Source organism: Heteronotia binoei, chromosome 4, assembly GCF_032191835.1.
Source record: "Heteronotia binoei isolate CCM8104 ecotype False Entrance Well chromosome 4, APGP_CSIRO_Hbin_v1, whole genome shotgun sequence".
NCBI lineage: Eukaryota > Metazoa > Chordata > Lepidosauria > Squamata > Gekkonidae > Heteronotia > Heteronotia binoei.
In genome coordinates, this window is record NC_083226.1 from 134,241,242 (window position 1) to 134,261,181 (window position 19,940).

Consider the following 19,940-nt stretch of genomic DNA (forward strand, 5'->3'; position numbering starts at 1 on the left):
GAGATGGGGAGCACATGTGAATGGACTCTGTGTGGGAGACAGGTGGCCCAAGGACCATCTGCAGTACCACATAAACTTTTTAGAGCTACTGGCGATTCACCATGCCATTCTCTCCTTCCAGCCATTACTGGCAAACCAAGCTGTAGCAATCCTAACAGACAACACCACAGCACTGGCCTACATAAACCGGCAAGGGGGCACAGTATCTTGGAAACTATGTCTCCTAGCCCTACGCATATGGGAGATTTGCAGAGAAATGAACACGCATCTGACAGCAGTTCATCTTCCTGGCGACCAGAACACATGCGCGGACTTTCTCAGTCGCGGGGGAGCCTCCCTTCACGAATGGGAGCTCAATTGGGACTTTCTCCAGCCCATCTTCCAGAGGTGGGGGACACCGGAGATAGATGTGTTCGCCACCCGCAACAACAGAAAGTGCGGGCGCTTTTGTTGTCGGGGAAGAGGGGATCCGCTGTCATTGGGAGACGCGGAGGTCTTACGCTTACAAGTGGGCGCAGTTTGTACAGTTTAAATCCAACACTCTGGGGGACCCGACTCTCGCGGGCCTTCCATTAATTTTGGACTTTCTGCTTACCCTACTAGACAAAGGGCTCGCAGTGTTATCCATAAGGGTATACTTGGCTGCTATCTCGGCCAACCATGCGCACATTGAAGGACACTCGGTATTTGCACATCCTACCACGAAGAAGTTCTTGCAGGGGCTGATGAGGTTATACCCCTCTGTTAAAGATCCGACTCATGGGATCTGCCAGGGGTGCTAGAGGCCCTGATGGGAAAGCCCTTTGAACTCATGGCAACGTGTTCCCTGCAGTTACTGACGTGGAAGACGGCGTTCCTGGTGGCCATCATCTCAGCACAGAGAGTAGGGGAGCTCGCAGCACTATGGTGTGATGACCCATATCTCCGGTTCAGTTCAGAGGGCGTATGGCTACGTCCAGACATTACTTTCCTGCCCAAAGTGGCGTCATCCCTCCACCTAAACAGGGAAATCTACTTGCCGGTCTATTTCCCCAACCCGGCTACGGAGTCAGAACGGAGGCTTCACGCCCTGGACGTCAAGCGGGCACTCTCCTTTTATTTGCATCGGATAGGGCCTTACCAGAAGGATCCTAGGCTTTTCGTCTCCTATGCCCAGCCCTCACTGGGTCGGAAGATCTCGTCTCAAAGACTCTCAAAATGGTTGACGGAGACAATTAAACTATGTTACCTACTGCGCAAGAGGCCTCTTCCAGGGCCTATTAGGGCGCATTCTACAAGGGCAATGGCCACCTCGGCAGCGTTCATGAAAGGGGTGCCGTTGCGGGACATTTGCAAGGCTGCTACTTGGTCCTCTTCGCATACCTTCATCAGACATTATGCGTTGGACCTGTGGTGGCATCAAGGTTCGTCCGTGGGCCGGGCTGTCCTGCAGTCGCTCTCCTGTTGACGGACCGGGGCACCCTCCTCCAGGTAGGCCGTTAGCTTGCTATTCTCCCATCAGTGTGATGCACAGAGACCATGAAGAAGATTAACAGGTTTCCTACCTGTAACTGATGATCTTCGAGTGGTCATCTGTGCAGTCATACTACCCGCCCACCTTCCCCACTGCTGCCGGTCTGTTCTAGGGCTCATGCAGCGGTCAGAAGGAACTGGTGGGATGTCCGCTTCTGTCCCGGTGAGCATGCGCAGGGGGGCTTCTGGGCATGCGCACCGAGACAGGGCCGCGGAAATCCACAGCTTTGAAGTTACTGATCGTGATCGGCATTGGCACCTTCTCCCATCAGTGTGACTGCACAGATGACCACTCGAAGATCATCAGTTACAGGTAGGAAACCTGTTTTTTCCTGTTTCATCACGTTGTGGGAAGGGGAGTTGTAATTGCCAGTCTGATATAGAATTTACAAGTAATGCAAAGGATAAGGCGATCCAGTGAGTTGTGTGGATAAATTCTGTTGAAACAAACAAGTAAAAACCATGTCCATAGCCTACCATACACATTCTTTTTTAAAAAACAATTTTTATTAATTCGCAATATATTGTTATAGTAGTCTTAAAAAATTAAAAAATAATACAAATTAAAAACATCACACTTTCCCCTCCTTCTCCTCCCCTTTTCTTGACCCCCGCCGGTGTTGTCTTAAAATTGCAATACAAGGTAATTTAACAAATCAAGAATCTCCATTTTAAAACTTTATAACTTTATTACACTAAAGAAGAAGTAAAAACAAAAAAAATAAGAGAAGTTAATTCTATAAGTTCATCTTCATTTTCTTCCTTTCACCTTAAACTCAAAGAAAGAAAAACCACACTTCAGCTATTGTCAAAAACCACTAAATGTCCCTTTACCTTCCATTGTTTTTCGACATAGTTTTGAAATTTCTCCCATTCCTTTCTAAACTTCTCTAAATCATAGTCTTTTAAGATTCTTGTAAACTTGTCCATTTTACTCCATGACATTACTTTTATAATCCAATCCCATTTTTCTGGTATTTTATCTTGCTTCCATAACTGCACATATAATGTTCTTGCAGCTGAAAGCAGATACCACACCATCATTCTATCTTGTTTCGGAAAACTTTCCATTTGTAATCCCAACTAAAAAGAGTCTGGAGATCTCTTAATGTCATAACCTAAAATTTTTGACATTTCTTCATTTTTCATGTTTTGTTCCACCAAACTCTTGATTTGTTGTAGTTGAAACCAATTATATTTAAGTTGTAATTCTTCAGCTGATTTTAGCTCCACCTTTCCTCCCTGTATCTTTAATAGTTCATTATACGTTAACCACATCCCTTCATCTGTTTCTGAGGACAATTTTATTACTTCAATTGGCACAATCCAAAGCGGCTTTCTCTCATCACCATATTTTTTATATTTTAACCAAATGCTTAGCAGATTTCTTCTTATATAATGGTGTGAGAAAAAACCCATCCATCTTATTTTTCCCATAAAACATATACACATGCCAACCAAAAATATTTCCATGGCCTTCTAAAACCAGCAGTTATAATCCATACCAAACATACTGCATCATGATACAATTTTAGATCCGGTAACTGGAAACCTAAGAAGAACATAAGAACATAAGAGAAGCCATGTTGGATCAGGCCAACGGCCCATCAAGTCCAACACTCTGTGTCACACAGTGGCAAAAAATTTTATATACACACATACACTGTGGCTAATAGCCACTGATGGACCTGTGCTCCATATTTTTATCTAAACCCTTCTTGAAGGTGGCTATACTTGTGGCCGCCACCACCTCCTGTGGCAATGAATTCCACATGTTAATCACCCTTTGGGTGAAGAAGTACTTCCTTTTATCCGTTTTAACCTGTCTGCTCAGCAATTTCATTGAATGCCCATGAGTTCTTGTATTGTGAGAAAGGGAGAAAAGTACTTCTTTCTCTACTTTCTCCATCCCATGCATTTGTCAGTGTTCAGTTGCTTTAAGACAACTAAAAACTGCTGAATCATTTTGTTATGTAACTAAGCTATACAGGAGTCATGAGAATGTCAGGTGCAGCTAATGAAACAATCACTGTTATGATTGGTGGGCTGTACTATATTAGTGAAAAGCCTTGCCCTGTGTGGGTGTGGTTGATGGTTGATGATAGAAGGAGCAGAAGGACATTGTGAGTGAAGGAGTAACATCTTGCTTGTATACTGAAGCTCTGGAGGATTGCACGGCTACTGAATTGTATGGACTGGATTTTGACTTCTCTACCTGGACTTAGAATTGGTACTGTATATTGGACAGACTGACTTCAATGTGTATGACCCATTGGCTTGCCTGAGACTGCTTCTTACGTGTTAACCCAATACAACTGTTTACTCGGCTGTCTTGGAGTTTTGTTTTCTTTACCACAGTGTTCTGGAGTTGCACTCTACTACCTACTCCTACAGGGGCACCTTCCTACGCGTATAAAAACTCTGTCAAGCTAAAGAGTCCCAAGCGTTTCAACCTTTCTTCATAGGGAAAGTGCTCCAGCCCTTTAATCATTCTAGTTGCCCTTCTCTGGACTTTCTCCAATGCTATAATATCCTTTTTGAGGTGCGGCGACCAGAACTGCACACAGTACTCCAAATGAGACCGCACCATCGATTTATACAGGGGCATTATAATACTGGCTGATTTGTTTTCAATTCCCTTCCTAATAATTCCCAGCATGGCGTTGGCCTTTTTTATTGCAAACGCACACTGTCTTGACATTTTCAGTGAGTTATCTACCACGACCCCAAGATCTCTCTCTTGGTCAGTCTCTGCCAGTTCACAACCCATCAACTTGTATTTGTAGCTGGGATTCTTGGCCCCAATGTGCATTACTTTGCACTTGGCCACATTGAACCGCATCTGCCACGTTGACGCCCACTCACCCAGCCTCAACAGATCCCTTTGGAGTTCCTCACAATCCTCTCTGGTTCTCACCACCCTGAACAATTCGTTTGTTAACCACGCAGGCCTTTTCTTATGCCTGTTTGTGCCTTTCCTAACTTGTGGTATGTATTTTATTTGAGCTTCTAGGATTATAGTTTTAAATAGCATCCAAGCTTCCCCAAGGGTTTTGACCGTATGTACCTTTCCTTTCAGTTTCCTCCTCACATGCCTCCTCATCTCAGTGTATTTACCCCTTTTAAAGTTAAACGTGGTTGTGGCGGTCTTTTTGGACAACTCCCTATTTATACAAACGGTGAAATCAATAACATTATGGTCACTGCTCCCAAGCGGCGCAATCACTTTTACATCGCTCACCAAGTCTTGGGCATTACTTAGGACCAAATCCAGGATCGCCCCACCCCTGGTAGGTTCTGAGACCATCTGCTCCATAGCACAGTCATTGAGAGCATCAAGAAACTCAATCTCTTTCTCTCGACCAGAACACATATTGACCCAATCAATCTGCGGGTAGTTAAAATCACCTATTACGACACAGTTTTTACATTTAGCTGCTATCTTTAAGCCTTCCATCATATTATAATCGTCCTCTCTCTTTTGATTTGGTGGGCGATAACAAACTCCCATAGTTAAATTTCCTTTTGGGCCCTCTATTTCAACCCAAAGCATTTCTAAAAGTGAATCTAATTCTCTGATCTCAGTCTTACTTGACCGTATATCCTCTCTGACATACAGAGCCACCCCACCTCCAACCCTTCCCTCCCTATCCTTCCGATATAGCTTATATCCAGGAATCACCGTGTCCCACTGATTCTCCTCATTCCACCAAGTTTCTGAAATTCCCACAATGTCTATGTTTTCTCCCAACACTAAACATTCCAATTCACCAATTTTACTTCAAACACTTCTAGCACCTCCCCTTTCTTTTGCATCAGTTAAGATTTTCATTTTGATCCTTGGTTTTCTTCCAGTCCATACAAATTCTGAGACTTTTCTTTGCTATTTACTAAATTGTTTATTGTCCTTGACAATTGGAATTGTTTGAAATAGGAACATAATTCTTGGTAGGACATTCATTTTAATTGCAGCGATTCTGCCCAGCATAGACAAGTTCAATTTATTCTATTTTATCAAATCTTCATCAATTTTCTGCCAAAGCTTCTCATAGTTATTTTTATACAAATCTATATTTTTCATGGTAACTTCCATACCTCAACATTTTACTTTGGAAATGACCTCACAGTCTGTTGTCCTTTGCCGTTTTTCCTGTTGACTCTTTTGTCATATTTTTACACAAAATTTTTCGATTTTTCTTTATTTATATAAAAGCCTGCCAATTCTCCATACTCTTGTATTTTGCGAAGCAGCAATGTTGTCACATGTAAGGGATTTTCATTAGTAAACATTACATCATCAGCAAACGCTCTGTATTTATAGGTAAGACCTTTCAATTTTAACCCCTCTATTTCTTTGTCATCTTGTATTTGCCTAAGCAAAATCTCTAGTGTCATTATAAATATCAATGGAGATAGAGGGCAGCCTTGCCTTGTTCCTTTACCAGGTATCATTTTCTCCATCAAATCTGCATTTATAAAGTCTTGCTTGTTGCTCAGTGTATATCGCCTTAACCATTCTTATAAAATCTTCTCCTAATCCCAGTTTTTCCATCACTGCAAACAAAAAGTCCCAATTCACATTGTCAAAGGCTTTCTCTGCATCTGCAAAAAATAGTGCCACTTCTTTTTCAGGATGCCTCTCATAATATTCACCAATATCTATAACAGTTCTAATATTATCTCTAATTTGTCTCCTGGGAAGAAATCCTGCTTGTTCCTCTTTGATAAAATTATTCAAATGCTGTTTGAGTCATTCTGCTAGTATCCTAGCATATATTTTGTAGTCATTGTTAAGTAATGAAATTGGTCTATAATTTTTTACGTTTGTGGTATCCGTGAAATTAATGCTTCCTTCCATGTATTTGGTATTGTCCTGTCAGTCCTTATAATATTCATCAGCTTCTGAAGTTTCGGTACTAACGTCTCTACGAGGACTTTGTAGAATTTTGCTGTAAAGCCATCTGGACCCGGTGCCTTTCCCATTTTCAGCAAATTTATAGCTGCTTCAACTTCAATTTTTTCAATTGGTTCATTTAATACTTTCCCCATGTTTTCTGTTAAGGGATTTACTTGAATTTTCTGTAAATATGCATCTATTTTTCTCTTCTCCACCTTTTGAGTTTGAAATAACTTAGCGTAATATTTGTAAAATTCCCTTTTAATTCCTGCTTGGTCAACAGTTTCTTTACCTCCCAGAACAATTTTGTTCACAAACTTATTTTCCTTTTTTTTTTCATTTGCCAAGCCAGGTATTTTCCAGGCTTATTTGCTCCTTTAAAAGATTTCTGTTGCAGTCTCTTCAAATTCCATTCTACATCTTTATTTAACAAATGACTCAATTGATTGTGCAATATTGTAATTTCCCTTATTATTTTCTTTTTCCCTGGTCTTTTTTAAAGTTCTTTTTCTTTTTTCCCAATCTCTTTTTGAATGTCCAGCATTTGTTTCTCTTTAGCTCTCTTATCTTTATTATTCATTGTAATTAAAATGCCTCTCATTACTGCTTTGTATGCATCCCACACCGTTTGAAATTGAATGTCCTCCTTTTCATTTATTTGGAAGAAAGCTTTAGTTTTCTTTTCTAGAGACACCACTATCTGTTTTCTGTAGCAAATCTTCATTTATTCTCCATCTCCTAATCTTTTTCCCACTTTTTGCCGACCGCATCAATGGATTGTGATCGGCCCCAACTTTAGGAAGAATCTGTTTTTTTCGTCATAAGTCCAAGATCTTTTGTAGTCCATAACATATCATTTCTTGAGAAAGAGTTATGCCTAGCTGAATAAAATGTAATCACACACTTTAGGATTAAATTTCCTGCATATATCTTAAAAGCTTTCTTGTTTCACTAAATCATAAAATGACTTTGGTAATTTCCCCTCCTTATTTCTTTTCCCTGATCTGTCCAAATCATTAATAATTGTTCCATTGAAATCTCTCATTACCATTATTTGTTCATAAGTCACTTGGTCTAATTGTTGCACAATGTCTTTAAAGAAGGAGTCTTTCGCCCCATTTGGGGCATACAATCCCAACAACAGCGTCCTTTTATCATTCGTCACCTCCACTGCTAAATATCTTCCGTCATTATCCTTAAAAATCAATTTTGGATTCAGTTCCTCTTTAACATAAAAAATTACTCCCCTTTTTTTCTCCTTAGCCAAAGAAAAAAATTCCTTATCAAGTTGTTTATTCCATAAAAATTTATAATCCAATTTTTTAATATGTAAACAAATTATACTACATTTTTGTTTCTTGATCCAATGAAATGTAGCCTTTCTTTTTTGTGGTGAATTTAGTCCATTTACGTTCCAAGATATTAATTTGTAATCCATAACAATTCTTCTTTTATTCTGTATCCCCAAATCCCTCGTTTTCTTCAAAAAATCTCCTCAATTCCTGTACATTTGTAATTGTAATCCTCTTTTCACCATGTTCAAAACTTAGACCTTCAGGCAGTATCCATCTATATCTCACTTCATTATCCTGCAGCTTGTCAGTTAGTTTTTTGTACAATCTTTTGTCATTTATAACCTTTCTTGGCAGCTCATTCATGATTCTTACTCTGCTTCCATCAATTTCCAATGTTTTTTCAAATTGTTTTCTTAAGATCTTTCCCACCATGTCTCTTGAAATAAATTTTATTACCACATCTCTTGGTAGCTTGTTTTTCTTGTCATATAATGAATTGGCCCTGTATATATAGTCATAAAGATGGCTAGATTCATCAGGTTCTGTCTCCAAAAATTCAGTAATAATACTCATTATATATGTCTTTTAAGTCAGATCCTTCATTCTCAGGTACTCCTCTCAAATGTATCTGGTTTTCCATTAACATACAGTCTTGCAGAGCTTTCTCCTGCAATTTATTAATCATGGAATCTTGATCCTTCACCTTATTTTCAACCACATGTACTTTTTTTAGTGTTGCTTGTGAATCCCTTCTGAGATCCTCAATTCCTTTTTTAATTTCTAGCTTCACTTCTGCACTTGTTTCAATGTCTTTTTTTAATTCTTTAATTAATTGCTTCTTATTGTCCATTATTAGATCTTTCATCACTTTGACCAGTCTTGCCTCCATAGCTTCCAATTGGTCTTGTATTTTAGGCATTATGCCTTCTTCAAGTGAGCCAATCCTTGCACGTGTCTGTTTTGGTGCCTGCTTATGATCAGACATTACGGTTTTCCCACTGCCAAAATAGGCTCTTAAACTGATTCAAGTTAGACCATAGGATTTTATAGATTAGGAAATGCCCTTTTCAATAAGCCCAAAATCACCATTCTCAGGGCTTCCTAACTTGAGATATTATTTTTTAAAGTTTTAAAAAATACTCAAAATGGCATCCGCGACTTTTCAGACCCTTTTAAAAGTTTTTTCCTTTTTCTCCAAAAGACCACCAAAATTGGTTCCAATATTATAATCCAATATGTTTCATTCTATAATCATGATATCTGCCGGCTCCACTAATTTTTAGTCTCATTCTTTTTTCTTGAATTTTTAAAATTTGTTGACCTTCCTTTAATGGCTGCCACAATTTCACTATGGTTTTCAAGTCCTAGAGGAGGCCAGGAGGTTTAGAGAGTTTCCTTCTTCTAATGGCTCCTTCCTGCTTTTCTTGCCATGAAGTCACATTCTCAGTGGTTGAGAGATCTCGCAATACTTGTATGACGCCACTTCCTGTAATCTTCCACTTCAGCAACTCAGTGACGATGGGTTTTTTTTTTGCAGAAACAGCAAGTATTCCAAACAGTTGTTTTTCATGCTTTAACTTTGCTTCTAAAATTCCAAAAGTCCCAAAAATTACCCCCTTCTCTTCTTTACAACTTTAGAATATTGTAGTTAAGTCCAAATTTTAATCCTTGTCTCACATAGAATTAATTTTAGTCCCAGAATGATAGATAACAATCTTCTTACCTTGCAGCCAAATATATCCTCCTTAACACCGTCCTTTCCAAAGATGAATATTTAGATATTAGTATAGTCCAAAGAAGGCTTGAATTTTGATGGATTTAAGTCAATTTAATGACCCTCTGTAGATGCTGGAATGCAATTCTTCGCCGGGGACTCTTCAAAGCCTAAAAGGAACCCCACTGGGACTTCTTGTCAGCCGAAGTAAATCCCCTCAGAATTCTCCTAAGCATGTCTTGGCCTTTTCCCTCACTGAGAAAAGTAGGCAGCAGGCATTGGGGTCGCCTTCCCTATCCAGAACAGAGGCTTCTGTCCGCTCCTCTTTTGAGAAGCGACTCAATCCTCCATGATCCAACCCCATACACATTCTTTAGGTATGCTAAAATGAGTAACAACAGTTTCTAGTATCTATATTCCTTCCCCAGTTTAAATAATGTAAATATGTGCTCTATTATGCTTAAAATATATTATTATTCCAGTAAAATAAGTAACAAAATAAGTTTTGTAATATAACGTTTAAACAACACTTGATTTTAAGCCAAGTATTTTATTTGAGACATAAAATCTACAGGAGTTACTTTTTAAAGTAGTTTACTAAACATAAGTCAAAATAAACTTGCCAAATCAGTTCATGCTCTTTCTGATTCTGTTTCAGGAAATTTGCATCCTTGGTTTATAACTATTTAAATATAAGTCTTCTGATTTTGGCCAAGGCAAGCAATAAACAATCAGTAGTATGAGATACAATTAAGCTACTTTAATTGAAACTTGTAACTGAAAAGTAATCATAAGCTATTTGTTTGTTTGTTTTCTGAAGCAGGGTCTAGTCAGAAAGTATTCCTCCTTGAGATGGCATAGTTTGTGGGCTGGGGTATCCTCTACGTGAGATTACTCCTTCCTCTTGTTCCAGTTTTATAAACAATGCCTCCCCACCACAGCGGGAGTAAGCCCTAGTCGCTTTAGCAACTGCTTTCTGAGACTGCTTCTTCTTCCTCTCTTTTTTGAGGTTTGGCTTGGGGAATACTTTAAATTTCCCCACCACTGATGTGGGGAAATGCACTTGTGAGGTCCTGGAAGAAAAAATTAGGCTGCTAGGCAGGAAACTCAAAGACAGGACCTTCAAGGTAGCCTTCTCAAACAAGTGCTACCTGTTCCACATGCAGGGCCAGAGACACAAATTAGGTCTCGATGCATAGATGAGACAATGGTGTAGGGAGGAAGAGTGTTAGGCACTGGGATGCTTTTTGGAACAAGTTGGAGTTGTACGAAAGAGACAGTCTCCACTTGTCCTGAGAAGAAACCAAGCTGCTGGCACTTAAAATCAAAAAGATGGCAGAGCAGTCTTGAGGCAGCTGGAGGAAGGTTGCAGGTCTAACATATCTGGGAAATTATAGATGCTTATATATAAGTGCTAAAAGTGTCTGAGGCAAAATCAGGGAGTTGGAATGCTTAGTATTGGAGGGAAATGTAGACATTGTAGGCATTTCAGAAACTTGGTGGGATAAGGAAAATCAGTGGGACATGGCGATTCCTGGATATAAATTATATTGGAAGGATGGGGGACAGGAAGGGTTGGAGGTGGGGTGGGGTGGGGTGGCTCTATATGGCAAAGAGGGTATACAGTCAAGTAATATTGAGAAGGTAAGAGAATCAGATTTGCTACTTTAAATGTTATGGATCAAAATAGCAGGCCCGAAAGGAAGCTTAACTTCCCTATGAAGAAAAGTTAAAACGCTTGGGGCTCTTCAGCTTGGAGAAACGTCGACTTAAGGGTGACATGCTAGAGGTTTACAAGATTATGCATGGGGTAGAGAAGGTAGAGAAAGAAGTATATTTCTCCCTTTCCCACAATACAAGAACTTGTGGACACTCAATGAAATTGCTAAGCAGTAGTTCCGGCTCTAGGGTATGTTGCGCCCCAGGCAGGCTCCTTGCCGGCAACCCCTCCTGCTGCTGCCCTCTCTCTTGTAGTTCTTGACTTGTAAGCCAGGAGTGCTTACAAGTGCTGCAATGCAGCGCCATGCTCTGTGACTCCCCCTTCAGAGCGCGCCGCAGCTGCTCCCTACCGGCTTCGATGTGGGCGGTGCATCATCTAATCCTTTGAAGCATACAGGGAAGAAGGCTTCTCCTCCCTCCTTCCTGGAAGTGAGGGGGAGCAAAGTCTTCTCCCATGTACGCTTCAAAGGATTAGATGCCACGCCGGCCGCATCAAAACCGGTAGGGCCCAGCCTCTGCACACTCCTCTGATCGTGCCACGGGGGGTGGGCGAAGCGCAAGGGAAGGGCAGTGGCAGGGGGAGGTAGGCAGGCGAGCAAACTCGGCGGTTGTAGGCACTGGGGGGGGTGCCAAATTGGCGTCCTGGCACCCTAGGCAATCACCTAGTTTGCCTAGTGGGTGAGCCAGGCCTGCTAAGCAGTCAGGTTAGAATGGATAAAAGGAAGTACTTCTTCATCCAAAGGGTGATTAACACACAGAATTCACTGCCACAGGAGGTGGTGGCAGCTACATGCATTGAAAGCTATATGCATAGAAAAATTGGATCAACATATGGAGCAGAGGTCCATCAGGGGTTATTAGCCACAGGGTATAAATGGAACTCTCTGACTGGGGCAGTGATGCTCTGCATTCTTGGTGCTGGAGGGGGCTAATGGTGGGGAGGCTTCTAGTGTCCTGGCTCCACTGATGGACCTCCTGATTGCACCTGTTTTTTGTTTTTGGTCATGTGTGACAGTGTTGGACTGGATGGCCTGATCCAACATGACTTCTCTTATGTTCTTACGTTAAATATAACAAGACAGCATGGTTCAAAATGATACTCTAATACAGATCACTTGCCAGTCAGGTCATTCATCCTGTTTAGGCCCAAACGTGCAATTCAACAATTCTCTACCTTACTCTAACACCATCTGTGGGGTGGGAGGCTTCAGGCATTCATTCACTGTTGAGGAGATTAAATATTGGACAGCTTGCAGGGGGGGGGGGCACATTTTCTGAATTGAAACCTTGAATATTACCCAGGCGAAGTTTGTTACATACATCAGTTTACTACTTCATCTGAGGTTAAGGAAATTTGCATGTGGTCATTTTTATATTTTCGGAACAAAGTGCATGGCTTTTGACACTCCCTCCCCATGCATACATCAGAAGTTTTATTTGAGAAGGGTGGGTAGAATTTAAGAATCCCTGATGGTCCACTGCTTGCTTTCCAGGAACCTGAATAAAATCGTCTGAAATACTGATTCTACAGATTATCTTTCTGGTGGCCATAACCTTTTCAAGGAGAGAGTTTGGGGTATTTTTAGTTTGAAGGAAGCTGTTTATCTTCCAATAGAGAAATACTTAGGACTAAAGGTGTACATTTGGATATTTTCAAGAAGATCACTGCAGATTTATACCCCGCCCTTCTCTCAGAAAGGCTTACAATCTCCTATATCTTCTTCCCCCACAACAGACACCCTGTGAGGTGGGGGGGCTGAGAGGGCTCTCACAGCAGCTGCCCTTTCAAGGACAACTCCTGCAATAGCTATGGCTAACCCAAGGCCATTCCAGCAGCTGCAAGTGGAGGAGCGGGGAATCAATCCCAGTTCTCCCAGATACTATTCCCCAAATTTGTTTTTGGCTCAGAAGTATCTGAAACAGCAGAAGGCACTCCTGAAACATCAGGGAATTTATATCTTGAAATGTCAGTAATTTCTTTCCAGCTTATTTTGGCTTCTGGAATCAGTGGGGATAGATCTAACGTCTGACTCTAGATGCCAGGTCTGCCACCCATTGAAATCTGTGACAGTAGGTAGCCAGGTCTGATGATACACAATATTCCTAAACCTGAAAAAGTTGTCCAGAATGGGTTCCTGGCATTTTTTTTTGAGTAATGGTAATCATGCCTTTTCTGTGGGGGAGGAACCCTCAAAATTTAAGCAATCTTTGAAGAGCACATCCCTCCTTAGAACTCTCCCAGATGTTTTATCTAAGCTGTAAACAACGTGTCATAGAAATTTAGCTGGAAGATATCTGGAACATACATCTACAAGTCTATACACGTCCATGTCCCTTCTGGATCTAACATACTTCACCAGAGGTGCAGCAACCTTTGCTGCCTTTTTAACTAGTACTGTACTGGTAGGAATACAATTTCACCTCTAATTGTTTGTGAGGTGCTACAAAATAAAGACATATTCTTACACTGCCTTCAGTCTGCGAGCATTGCTTATAGGTTCTCTCACATCAATGAAGAGTAGTATTGTTAAATAAGGCCCCACAGGGATTCCTCCATGGGCTTGACCTTTCATTGTGGTACACCTTGTAGTACTTGGCTTGGTTTCTTGGTCTGTTGCCTTGAAACCTGGCCTTGACACTCATAACCCTGACTCCCTTTCTGTCTTGTAATCTTTGTCATGTGCTTGCAGTTTAGTGTTTCTGTAGTGCTGCCCAGAGATGATAGGTCTCAGGACTGGAAAGGCTGAAGACCAGTGTCTTACAACCTTTTTTCCTTCTCTGCTATACATCAGGCTCTGTTGAAGCAGTTAGGAATAATGCCACAAAGAGAACTTCCTCCATCCATCAGTAAGGATGACCATTCAGAAACCAATATTCTTTTCTATGACAAGTTTTAGTCTAGCTTTGGAATGGAAGAAGGGGAATATGATCTGTGAGAGTACTTGGCAGCAAGAGAAGTCTTTACCAATTTGATTTGATGTGGCATAGACTATTGCTAAGATTCTGCTCTGTATCTTTCTGCCACCTGGTGTGAGCTAAGTATCTTATCTGAGGTGGAGCTTATTCTGTAGTATCAAATACATTTGGAATTCCCTTCTAAGGGGGATTCACCTAGATGTCATTAATGAGGTGTACTTTACTTTAAAGGTAAAATTACTTCCTTGAGAGAGCATTTTACATAATACTACCCTGCACTCTAGTTCTTGCAGTATACCCCAGAGTGTTTCATAGGACATTCTGACCAGCTTTTGGAGGATTTTAAGAGGTTCCAATGCAATTGAAAGAGTGTGAACAGAATATAAAATTGATAGTAATACTTGAAAGTTTTTTTCTGAATGTTTAATTATACATTTTTTGTTTGTTACAGGTCTTTCAGTCTGGAAGACTGGGAGGGAGCCTCTGCACCCAGGGAAAAAAATGTTACCCTTTACTGGGGGGAAGGGTAAACCAGTAGGGAATACAGTACAATCCCAAGCCTACTGGGAGGGGCGGGAGGGAGGTGTTGCCGTCACTGTATTAAGCCGATGTTGGGAAATGTTTTAACATCTGGAGCTTTTGTGGGTGGAAATCTGTCTCCTGTTACAACTCTGCACTGGATGTGAAGAAGCGCAAAAAAAAAATCACAAAACAGCACATTCTGCAATGTTATGGGGAACTGTACCAAAATGAAAACTATAAAATTGAACTATAGGGGGTATGTAAAGAGGAAATATATTGTGTTCACACAATAAAGGAAACCGAAGAATGAGGATTACCGAGAGTAAAGGTGTCATAATAAGGGGTTTCTGCATTGTTTCATCTTGATGGGATTCCTAGGTATTGCTAGGTATTGCATGTTAATGAAGAACTAAACAAATGAAGTTAGTACAGTTAAATGAAGCTTGTTACCTGTATTAGGAGCAAGCACTTGCAGTGTACAAATTAAAATAACCCCATAATAAAGTAATAAAGGTTAACTTGAACAAAATGAAGCAACCTGCAAGATGCCAAATGAGTCACTCCTTTTCATTTTGGGGGTGGGGGGAGGGGCATTTCAGAAGAAAGGCAATTTTTTATTTTACATTGAAACTTTAAAGGTAGTGGATATGATTTGATGGTTGTACTTCATTAGATTTAATTTCTAGAGTAAGGCATAATTCTTAACGTGCAGTTTAAGGTTCAGGCATGCATTTTTGGATCATAGTGATCGAGCGTATTTTTAGTGGGAAAGTAGCATGCTTGCATCAGAGTGAGAGTGGTACACATTACTTACGTTGCGCCAGTTTTGTGTTACAGTTTACCAATTAAGTATAGCCCTGCATTTAAAGATTCCTTTTAAGATTCTGTGGATTTTATGTTTATTAAGAATATAAATATAAAATACTTGTAGTTACAATTAGGCCTTGAAATATCTTTTTAGGAACTGTTAGGAATAAGATTGATATTGTATTGTGTAACCTGCACAATGTGGAAAGCTGATATAGCTGTGCAAAGTATTGCCTCTGTGCTGTCAGTGTGATGTGCTTTCTGCATGGTTATACTAGTGATTTTTATCAGAACTTCTAAAAAAAGTTACATGGTAAGACCTGTTAAAGGCTACATAAATGTTAGTTGGCACGTAAAGACAATTGTAGAAAATTAATGACATGATTGCTACATTTCAGTGTTTATTCCCACCCAACATATTATCAAACTACAATTTTCCCCCTTTCAAAGCATGATCTTAAGATACGTAAGTTAATGGATGTAAAGCAGGGTATTGACACTATTATCGGCGCATGTTGGTGGCCCTTTGTGTTCTAAAGTGTGCACAAGGGTGCAAGTTAATAGCTACAGAGTGAAAGTTGGTTTGGATCCTCTTCATTTCATTTGTTTAGCTTTTCTGTTTTCCTTCTACTCACTTGTATTCCTGTGAATAAATCCTTGTTAAGTTAACCCTTTACTTTTCTTTCCATGTGTATTTTCTTATGTACTGTGAATGTGAAAATCTAACTGGTACACTTGATCTTGTGTTACTATAAAAGTGCAAGTTGTGATTAATTTAGATTGCCCTAAGAGTATCCCATGATGATGAAGGAAAATGGAGAGAACTAACTCTGCTGGTCAGAGGTGAAGCCACACCTTTCCATTTTCTATAAGTGCTGCAAAATTAATCTGTGCAAAAAATTTTTTAAAAAGCCATAACAGCCGCCTTATATTTTAGATTCTCATCTTTGCATTGCAGAAACAAATACTGGATAACAATTTTTGTAAAGACTGACTTTGCATGACTTGGTTCTTTTCAGGTTGTTTGATTTAGCCATTGCACTGAAGTTCAAGCTGTGTGAGTGTGACATTTATGAACTATGACTTCAAGTTTTTGTTTAATGCATGGAGGCATGCACAAGTCTTATACATTCCTTTTTCCGCTTTGCAAATTTGAGTGGGGTAAACATGCTTGGAAATGACCTTTCAATACATGTCCTTTTATAAAGATGGAAATCACTACTACTACATAATCCATTTGAACAAAACTGCATGTGATCTACTTTCAAATCAATTTGCTATTTCAAAAATTACAGCTTCTCCTTTTGCAGCTTTTCAAATCAAAGATGTAAATATAAATTCCCAACAACATAAAATTTATTGAGTGTAGAAATTGTCTTAGACAAGGGTTTAATTTAATTTCTCTGTGAGTGGACAGAGCATTAATGCAAGAGAAAATGGAGTTCTAAATCATAAACCCTTTTTATTTGTTTTGGCCCTTACAAAGTTGAACAGTTAAAGGTTAGTATGCAAAAGCCATTTGTTAAATATATAATTTTATTACTTGGGTTAATATAGAGGGATGTGACTGCTCTACTGTGACTAAACTGATCAGGCAGAAAAGTAACAAGAAAGCAATATTACAGCTAATGCTTGTTAATGAGTTCATGCTTCAGAGCAAACAATCACTCATACTGTTTAAAGTATTGTACACTTGCAGAAACCATTTGGGTTAGAATTTGAGGTAAAAAGTTCTAATACAACACTAACAGTTATAAATTGAATATAATTGCATCATGGGATATATAAAAGCATCTTATTTCTATTTGTGTAGTCTTGACAGTTTTTGAATGTTGACTGAATGTTGATACCAGTAGAATTGTGCATTTGTCTTTGTTACATTCCAGTGTTCTCTGCCTCTTGGCATGCTACAAGCACGGCTTATTAAATCTGCTCCTTACACGGTAAATAAAAGTGCTTAGTGTGCTAAACTACAGAAATAGCCGCTGCTAAGTGATGTAGATTTTCTACTTGAATATTTTTTGTTGTAGAAACCTCAGGAGGTCAGTGTTTACTGTTTTTGTATATGCCTTTGTTTTCTTGTCCAAGGCCCCCTACATTTGAAGGATTCTAACAGTGAATAAAGCTGCTGATCAACCTAAGTTGGTAACAGAAAGTATATTTTAAAACATTTTAAAGGCATCTCTTTTTGCAGAAAAAGTTGTCTAATATGGTATGGTTTTCTAGTAGCACAGTTTTTTGACTATTAAGGGGGAAAGCCTCCTTTACATTGTTTGTTTAATTTCTTTAAAAGTGAAATGTAAGGGAACTGAATCAATTTTGTAAATTTTTTACTTAGGATTATTTTCTAAATTGGTATATAGGTATTAGTTATAATACTAGCTAGATTCCAGTGTTTTGCATCTTAATCCTAAACATACTTGGAAGCAAGTACAATTCATTTCAATGAGAATTGCTTCCAAGTAAGTACAGTTTGGCGGATCTGTAGCCACTTAAGAGGGTGCAGTCATGGCAACATGCATAAAAAGAATAAACGTGTTGAAACACATAGCCAATAGAATTTTTTAAAACATAAAGCAATTTTAATTTTGTAAAACACTATTGATACACACTGTGATAATTCTGCATTTTTCTTTAGCATTGGCATGAATTACTTAAACTACATAAATACTGTGTAATTAGATTTATACTACTTGTAGGAAGATTTCCAAAGTTGAAACTTGCTGTTTGCTTGTTGTTGTTTGGATAAGAACTATTCATACTAGTTTTATCTCAGGTAAATACTCTTGTACCCTTTTTGTTTGGATAGAAGCTTCTAATATGTCTTAAGTGTACCAGTTTGTCTTTCATATAGGAACTGCCTAATGTCTTAAACTCTCATATCTAAATTAACTTTGGGACAGCCATGACTTTGCTTCAATATAAGTCACCTATTTAATTCATATTGAATGTATTAACAAAGATATATAAACATTCTTCTTAAGAGGAGAATGCGTCTGTGCATAATAGCGCCTAAAACCACCATAAAGAGTGTATATTATGCAGTACAAAGTTTTGTTCCTGATTTTAAAGAAGACTGACTCAGCGTAAATACTTCTGATATATTTTCATGTATAGATGCTTAGACATTTTAGAGTAAGTAGCTAGAGTCTTAACACTTCTTAATTTAGTCTTGAGCAGTAAACATTAACAGATCAGACTCAATGCTGCTGTAAGCTACTGAATACCAAGCAGTAATATATTAAGATACTTTGCTATTTGCATATGAATTTATTGTGTACTGTAATAAGTATCGAGTTACTTGGGAAATATCATCTAGAGGTGAAAAGATGGATAAAGCTATAACTTTTAATGCAGAGCTACTCAACACTGCACTCGAATTTCAGATGCTTTTTGGTCCAGAATGATGTCCACAGCTGGCATTTGCTCATTTCTGTTTGTCTGAGCAATTGATTGATAGGCTTTTCTGAATGAAATATTAATAAGGGCATACTTTGTAGCTTTCTTTCAGTAAGTGACTGAGCTGAAATTGTGTCTGTGTGTGAGAGAGAAAGATGGGGAAACTAGAACAGTTCTATAAACCTTCAACTATTTGTTTTGGTGGACAAATGCACTTTTAAGCCAGACAGTTACATTTACAAATCAGTTTCTGCACTGATGTTGTAATATGTTATGTTTTCTTCTTACATGTAAATCCATTTAAGAATAGAGGTCTCCTTTTGGGCATGCAGCAAAACTAGAAATACCCAGGAAGATTTTAAGGGCACTCCTCCTCTAAAACTCAAAGAGCTCTCCCACCCACCCAAGGATTTTGTCAGGAATTCTTCTCCTTGCTAACTCTTAACTGTCCTAAAATTAATTGTTAGAATTGGATGCACTAACAATAGCTGAAGCAGCAAAACAGACAGAACTTTCTGCTGACAACTTAGGTTGTATGAGTTGCTTGAAAGCTTTAAGTTGGATGTGTTTTCTGTACGTGTTAGAATATTCCCTTCAAACATATCCTTCTGCAATTGTATGAAATTGATTTTTGTCTGCCTCTGTGCTACCACAACTTCATTTTAAATAGAATATTATTTTGATTTTTGATAAGCTGCTGAATTCTAAAGAGTTTTCTGGGGCCACCAAATATTTTGGATCATGCAGAGAATATATATTGTAATGTAGTAATTTTGTATTTACATTTGTATGATGTGACAATAGATGTGAATGTTAATCACTGCTTGACTATGTTAATAAAATTTGTTTAAATATAGCTGTGGCATTCTGATTCTTAATGGGAAAAGGAAGGACTTCTTTCAACAACTTTGGTTTGCTTTTAACTGAATTGCACACTGAAGTAGAGGACTTCCAAAACACACCCTCTTATTTTATGTGCTTTTAAGATGATTTGGTTTATTGTTCTTCCATTTGTGCAGCAGTAAACAGACGATATCCACCTGATCTAAAGAAGGGGTCCCCAGCCTTTTTGAGTGTGCAGACACCCTTGGAATGCTGGCACTGGATGGTGGGCACAATCACAAAATGACTGCCACAGGAGGCAGAGCCAGCCACAAAA

The 19,940-nt window shown here is 39.1% G+C and overlaps 1 protein-coding gene across 2 annotated transcripts in view; it reads left to right on the plus strand.

The window, feature by feature from the left end:
• TNPO1 (transportin 1) overlaps nt 1-19,637 on the plus strand; it is a 115,888-nt gene extending 96,251 nt beyond the window's left edge. For both annotated transcript variants that reach the window (XM_060235804.1, XM_060235803.1), the window contains exon 25: nt 14,505-19,637. The gene's annotated coding sequence lies outside the window, so the exon portion shown is untranslated. The remainder of the gene's footprint in view (nt 1-14,504) is intronic.
• The last annotated feature ends 303 nt before the right edge of the window (nt 19,638-19,940 follow it).